The following is an 8,217-nucleotide window of genomic DNA, read 5'->3' as shown; positions in this document are numbered from 1 at the left end:
TGCTTTTAAGTTTTTTTCTTTATTTGAATTTTTGAAATTTAATTATGATATGTCCAAAGGTCGATTTGTTTTTATTTTTCTGCCTTGAGATTGGCTGTATTTTCTAATTTGAATAGTTAGGTTAATTAAGAGAAAATGACTTCTGAGTTAGAGGTGAGGAAAGTATTATTACAAAGCATCTAGGGAAAGGTAAGGCGTGGAGCATAATGTGAGGGTTAGATGCTCAGATGAGTGTTGGGAAGGTGCGGAGTCCAGAGTTGGTGATGGCCATACTTGGATAACATGTACAGCCTGCACAAATATCTCATTCTCAACATCTCTCTGGATTATCAGTAAAAAGATGTAAAAAGTAAAATACAGTAGTGTGAGAGTACACATTTTAATTTGTGAAGTCCACAAACACAGAACAAACGTTCGTGAACAAACCTCACCCATGAAGTCACAGTTATAATTTGGGTTTTTATTGTAATGAAAAAAAAAAGATGTTTCACTTTTATGTTACAATTATATGTTTTTGCATATTAGTATAGATATAAGAACATCAGAGCAATGAATTCCGTTTGCTTCCCTAAATGGAACCTATGAAGAATAAACACAATGTTGTTTGCTCCCACTCATGGTGAGCATATAACTGTCTTAAAATTCTTCCAATTATTAAATCTGGAACCATTTTTTTTTTAAAGCATGCAAGCAATGAAAAGTTAATTTTGTGCCAGTAGCTTAATGTCCTGACTAATTAATTATGCTCAAAGTCTTTCTTGTGAGTGAAGGAAGCGGTTGAGTGACCATCGATTTCCAGGACATATACAAGGCAGTAAAATTGTGTCCATGGGGAGCAATTTTAATACATCAATTCACATAAACCTATTTGAGGAAGCCAATCCTTCTTTGATTTTCTGGGAAGTTGACACTCTGACCTATGTGCCTTTTGTCTCCTATTGAATACAGAAGGAACAGAGATTCATTGGCCTTTCACAGTCTGTCAAGTTTCTCCCTGTCGCTCTCCTTATCTCTTCATTCTCTTGAATGTTCTGTACCATTGGCAGAAACATATGGTGACACTATTAACACTCAGATTGGCAGATGCTCTCCAACATTATTTTCCAGCCCTGAAGAGAAGCTGTGTGGCCCCTTTAGTTCAGCTAACCTAGCTTGTTGTTGCTGTTAAGTGTTGTGGAGTTGGTCCCGACTCATAGCAACCCTGTATAGAGTTCCAAGGAATGGCTGGTGAGTCTGAACCATCAACCTTGCAGTTTAAACTGACCTTGTGGTCAAGTGCTTATCGTACAGTGCCACACCAGAAGGAGCTTCCATTTTTCTCTTCCTCAGTCTTCCTGGAGTCCTCATTTGTCTCCTGAAACTGCACCTGCTATCAGAGAGGGTGGCAATCCCAAGTCTGACATTGACTAACAAGGGGATATCACACAGACCCAGACCCACCATGAACAACAGTGTAAATCTTTCTTGCCAAAAGCATATCCTAAATTATGAGCCACTTCATAGATCTCTCACTATCTATCTATCTATCTATCTATCTATCTATCTATCTATCTATCTATCTATCTATCATCTATCTATCTAAAGTCCTGATGTGACACTGTGGGTTAATGCTCTGGACTGCAAGGACATTTGAACTGCAAGGCCAGCTGTTCAAGCTCACCAACTGCTCCTTGGAAACCCTACACAGTGTCAGAAACAACTCAAAGTCACTTAAACAACAATCCTATCTACCTATCTACCCATCTATTCATCCTTCTATCCATCCATCTATCTGTCTTGCAGTTTGGTAGCTGATCTGCCTGGATCCAGTTGCACAGCCTCACTTAGTCTTCTTTCAGACTGAAACACCAATTGGATTAGGTATGTTGTTGTTGTTGTTCGGTGCCATCAAATCGGTACTGACTCATAGTAGCCCTATGCACAACAGAATGAAACATTGCCTGGTCCTGGGCCAACCTCACAATTGTTACCACATTTGAGCCCATTTGATGCTGCCACTTTGCCAATCCATCTTGCTGGGGGTCTTCCTCTTTTTCTCTGACCCTCCACCTTACCAAACATGATATCCTTCTCCAGGGACTGGTACCTCCTGGCAATATGTTTAAAGTATGAGAGATGAAGTTTGGCCATCCTGACCTCCAAGGAGCACTCTGGCTGCACTTCTGACAACACAGATCTGTTGGTTCTTTGGGCAGCCCATGGCACTTTCAATATTCTCTTCCAACACCATAACTCAAATGCGTCAATTCTTCCAGTCTTCCTTATTCACAGTCCAGCTTTCGGTTGCAAATGAGATTATTGAAAATACCATGGCTTGGGTCAGGCACACCGTTGTCCTCAAGATGACCTTTTTGCTCTTCAACATTTTAAAAAGGTCTTGTGCAGCAGATTTGCCTAATGCAATATGTCATTTGAGTCTCTGGAAAATAGTGCCACTGGTTAATGACTTTGAAGCTCATAGGTGACTCAAAGACGACAGTGAAATACAGCAGAAATCCTGCTCTTAGCCTTGACTTTGCTATTTCCTGGTTGAGTGATCCTGGGCACAGTTACTTTGTCACATGACAATTTTTCCTTTTCAGAGTTGCAGTGAGAACTTGTCTGAGAATTGCCGGTGACTGGTCTGAGGTTGATGCGCTTTCTGGCTAGAAACCTTCATCTAGAGGTGAGGATGGTCTCTCATGTTTCTTCTAGTGATTACCTCTGATGACTGTGACCTGTTAGACTCAGGGTTCATGCGTGCATTTTTATAGGTGTGACATGCACAGATTTTGTATCAAAATTGCCTTTGATATCTAAAAGGAAGTTCAGAAAAATAGCAACTGTAGCCAAGCCATGTGAACTCTTCCCTCTGTCTGTCGGAGCCATTTTTTACCCAAAAGCCTCAGCAACAGTGAGTCACTGATGTCAGGAAGAGGGTCCCAGTGCTATAGTACTTAAAATGCAGCTCAGCTGCTTAGTGAAAGGCCAGCAGCTGAAACCCAGTGGCCACTTAGTGGGAGAATTATGTGGTTATCTGTTTTAGTTAAGATTGCAATTGTTGTTGTTAAGTGCTGTTGAGTTGGTTCTTACCCATAGCGACCCTGTATAGGGTTTCCAAGGAGCACCTGGTGAGCTTGAACCACCGACCTTGTGGTACAAACCAACTATGGAGTCTAGTGCATTAACCCACATCACAACACCAGGTTAAGATTGATACAGCCTTGGGAACCCTATGTGTACTTCTACATGATCCTATAGGGTCTCTAGGCATCAAAAGGGACTCAACATCAGCAGTTAGGTTCAGTTCGGATACAGGATAATGAGCAGAGTAAAGAGAGTTATTTGGTAAACACCAACTACGTGCTGGTCTTCTTCATATAGTCTCATTGAATTGTAATAAAAAAGTCCAAGGCTTGAAGGATCAAATTTGCTTTTGTATTTCAGATGATAATAGCTGAGTAAGATTCTATGGGTAGAAAGTGGTGATGAAAGCGTGCCAATTCTCCTGTCACTAACACCGACATAGACTATGTTCATCTCTCATCCTGAGGACTGAGTCAGGGAGCAAGAAGAGGATGAATGCCTATGTGGGTTCCCTGAGGATGGTAGAGGCCGAAGAAATTAGGGGCTATGAGACAGCCCCAATGGTAAGACATGAGTTAATTGTCAGGATTATAGGAAACAAGCAAGAACCGGATATTCTGCAGTCAGGGTTCACCATTGTCACAAGGCAGGAAATGGATCCTTTTTCCTACTGGCCTCAGCGAATGACTCTTGTCTCTTACTTTATGCAAAGGTTGTGACTTTTTCTTTGGAGTTGCATAATTGCCATAAACAAATGGGTGACAATTCTGATTTCAGATAGACTCTGCTATAATACTGAGCATTCAGGAAAGAAGTTGTATGTTTCTCTTGTTGTGGTTGTTGACATATGCTGCCAGTTCTGTCCCAGTTGGCCTATTCCAGATACCAAGTATGGCACTGTGTAGTAATTTACTCCTCACAATGATCCTGGTGATATTTTATATATGAAGAAACTGCCTGTATCAGCCAGGGTACATTCAGGAAAAGAAACCACACCAGGTACTTGTCCAGACATACTTTAATACACAGCATTGGCTAGATGGGTATGAAAGAGCTGGAAGAGTGGAGGAGAATTGTAGGGGTAATAGAGAAATGGAACATGCAGGAAGCACCTACCTTTCTTAGGACTGTGACATTCAAGTGAAAAGCTGAGAGTACTCAAATGGAGAAACTTGGACAATGGCTGTAAGAGTTAGAACCATCTGGTGCTGGCACCTTTGGGGCTTTGGAGGGGCCACTTCATGGTGCTGGGACTGGGAGTTTAGAGGAGGGGCCTTGGAGAACCAGCACAGAGATATCTATAGAGGGAGCGTTGCCTGGCTTTTACCGACTCAACAGAATGAAACAGTGGGCAGTCCCGTGCCTTCCTCACAAGACTTACTATGCTCGAGCCTCTTCTTGCAACAGCTGTGTCAAGTTATCCTATTCAGGGTTGTCTTTTTTCCGTTTGATTCTCTATTTACTAAGCACGACGTCCTTCCCAGGGACTGGTTCCCCTGATAACGTGGTCAAAGCACATGAAATGATGTCTCACCATCCTGTCTTCTAAAAATTATTCTGGCGGTACTTCTTTAAAGAAGGTTTTTTGTTTTGTTTTGTTTTGTTTTCTGGCAGTTCATGGTGTATTCAATATTCTTTGCCAACACTATCACACAAATTCCTTGATTCTTCTCTGTTCTTCCTTATTCATTGCCTTACGTGTCTGTAAGACTTACAACATGCAGAAAATTATAGGATGTTGCCAAATTACATGTATGCCTTGTGTTAAGCTTGTCTGCTAAATAAAAGGCTGGGGTTTGTTTACATTCCTGCTTCCATATGATATTGGAGTCCTGGTGTGGACTCACCAGCTACTCCTTGGAAGCTCACCAGCTACTCCTTGGAAACCCTATACTGGGTCTCTATGAGTTAGAACCGACTCCATGGCACTTAACAATAACAACAATAAATAAATAAAGCCAGGTCCGTTGTTATTAAATAGAGATCATGGGAGGCAGAAGAGAAGTGGAAACAAAATATGATTTGATTTACAAAGTTCAGCTTAAATAGTTCAAGGAAATGTCTGTGAACAAAGAAAAGAATGGCTGTTCTAGAAAGATGTGTGTATTGCTGACAAAGCCTGGCTGTCATTTGTAGTGCTGGCTCTCCATCACCCTTTACCAAGGGATGTAAATTAGTTGACTTTGTGGACATTTTCATAGGAACATTTCATCTGCTTCTAGATTATTAACTTAATTTCACATGTTGCAATCCTAAATCTTATTTCTCCTCTGATCTTTATTTGATTAAGAAAAGTTAATTCAGTTTACACAGGCTCCTTCCTGTACCACATGCCTCCGTCCTGGTTTTGAAGGTAGCAGTTTTCTACCTTCCCATCTCTGGTGGCATATTTCTTTTACTAAGCTCTGCCATAGAATCAGCTCTGGATAAGGGAGTACAATTGTCTTTCGCTTGTGATCCATAGTTGGCTGATGTGGCTGGCCACTCCAAAGACCACTTTGCTTTTATTGCGTATTATAATTTTTAAAAAGCAATTACTCCCCAAATTCCTCTCCTTCAAGTTCCACTGAGAACAGATTGACTTATTTTCTCTGTGTATTTGTCTATTCTATATATTTTATATAATAGAGGAGAGTCATACGATAAATTGATGTTGTTAAGTGTTTTCAAGTCATTTTTGGTTCATAGTGACCCTGTATAGAGTTTCTGAGTTTTTAAATATTTGTAGGAGCAGAAAGCCTCATCTCTCTGCCAGAGAGCAGTTGGTGGCTTGACTGGATCCCCTGATTGATCATCTGAGCCGCACGCTTGCCCCATGTCAGGGCTCATTTATTTCAGTTCTGCTTTTCATCCACATGCCCCAAAGCCTTAGCATACGCCTCAGAACTATCAGCTAGACAACACTTCTCTGAGAATCCCAGCTCCAAGAAGCCCCCTTCCAAAGCCTTGGAGGTGTCAGTTTGTTGTTGTTATCAGGTGCCATTGAGTCAGAACCGACTCATAGCGACCCCATGCACAGCAGAACAAAACAATGTCGGATCCTGGGCCAACTTCACTACCACTGCCACACTTACGTCCATCAATGATGCCACCTGGCCAATCCATCTCATTAGGGGTCTTCCTCTTTTTCTCTGACCCTCCACCTTACCCAGCATGACATCCTTCTCCAGCAATTGTTTCCTCCGGACAGTGTCAGTATATACAGGCAATGCTTCCTCAACAGATTGTGTGCCAGCTCTGTACGACCCCTACTCTGAACTCCAAATCCCGGCACCATGAAGTCCTCTTCCAAAACCTTAAAAATGCCAGCACCAGCTTGTCCAACCTCTCCTGTCATCCTCCTAAGTTTCTCCACTCGAATACTCGCATTCTCTCAGTTGGTTGGCCCAACCCTAGGGAAGGCAGTGGCTTCCTGCATGTTACATTTCTCTGTTACCTCTATGATTCATTTTACCTTTCCAATTTTGAATACCTATTGAGCCAAGTCTGTATATCAAAATAGGTCTGGACAAATAACTGATGTGTTTTGTCTTTTCCTGAATGTATACTGGCTGATACATGCAGCTTCTTTATATATAAAATGTCAACAGGTATAACTATCTCATAGGATTATTGTCAGGAGTAAATGACTGTGCAGAGCCATAGCTCGTACCTTGACATTGTTGTTAGGTGCCATCGAGTCAATACTGCGTGATCCTGAACCAGCTTCACCATCATTGCTACATCTGAGCCCATTGCTGCTGCCACTGTGCCAATGCATCTCACTGGGGTGGGAGGTGGGGGATGTGTTCTTCCTTTTTTTCTCTGTCCTTTCACTTTATCGAATATGGCATCCTAATCCAGGGACTGGTTCCTCCTGATAATACGTCCAAAGTATGAGAGATGAATTCTGCTCATCCTGGCTTCCAAGGAGCACTCTGGATGTACTTTTTACAACACAGATCGGTTTGTTCTTTTGGCAGTCCATGGTACTTTCAATATTCTCCTCCAACACTATAACTCAGAATGCATCAATTCTTCTACAGTTTTCCTTATTCACTGTCCAACTTTTGCAGTTGGTGTATAGAATAGGTAAATTGTCTAACAGGGAAACGTAAAATGTTGGATAATGAAGAAAGCAGACAGAAGAAGGACTGATGCATTTGAATTGTGGTGTGGGCAAAGACTTCTGAATAAACTGTAGACTGCCAGAAGAACTAACAAATCTGCTTAGAAGAAATACTACCAGAATGGTCCTTAGAAGAGAAAATGATGAGACTTCATCTAGCTTACCTTGGACAGGTATTTAAGAAAGACAGCTCATTAGAAGGATATATGTTTGGTAAAGTAAGTTGTTAGGTGTCATCAAGTTGGTTCCGACTCATATCAACCCTTTGCACAACAGAATGAAACACTGTCTGGTCCTGAGTCACCATCACAATTAATTACATATGAGTCCACTGTTGCTACCACCTTGTCAATCTGTCTTGTTGGAGGTCTCTATTGCTGAATCTCCACTTTTCTAAACATGTTTTATTTCTCCAGGGACTGACCCTTCCTGAAAATATGTCCAAAGTACTTAGGGATGAAGTCTCACCATCTTCGCTTCTAAGAAACGTTCTCCTATACTTCTTTTAAGACACATTTGTTTGTTCTTCTGGCAGTCAATGGTACTTTCAATATCCTTTGCCAACACCATAACTCAAATGCATAGAGTCTTCTACCATCATTCTTATTCATTTTCAGACTGTCACATGCATATGAGACTATAGAAAATAACAAGGCTTCGGTCAGGCACACCTTAGCCATCAAACTGACATCTTTGCTCTTTAACTCTTTGAAAAGGTCTTGTGTAGAAGATTTGCCTAATCCAATATGTCATTTGATATATTGATTGCCGCTTCTATGAGTGTTGATTGTGGATCTAACCAAAATGAAGCGTTTGACAACTTCAATCTTTTCTCTATTTTTGATAAAAATATTTATTGGTCCAGTAGTGAGGATTTTTGTTTGCTTTACACTGAGGTGCAATTCATACTGAAAATTTTAGTCTTTGATCTTCATTATTAAGTACTTTAAGTCTTCTTTACTTCCAGCAAGCAAGGTTGTATCATTTACATATCGCAGGTTATTAATGTGTCTTCCTCCAAATCTGATGCCACATTCTTCTTC

Source organism: Chrysochloris asiatica, unplaced genomic scaffold (genome assembly GCF_000296735.1).
Source record: "Chrysochloris asiatica unplaced genomic scaffold, ChrAsi1.0 scaffold00307, whole genome shotgun sequence".
Taxonomy (NCBI): domain Eukaryota; kingdom Metazoa; phylum Chordata; class Mammalia; order Afrosoricida; family Chrysochloridae; genus Chrysochloris; species Chrysochloris asiatica.
This window is presented reverse-complemented; position numbering follows the sequence as displayed.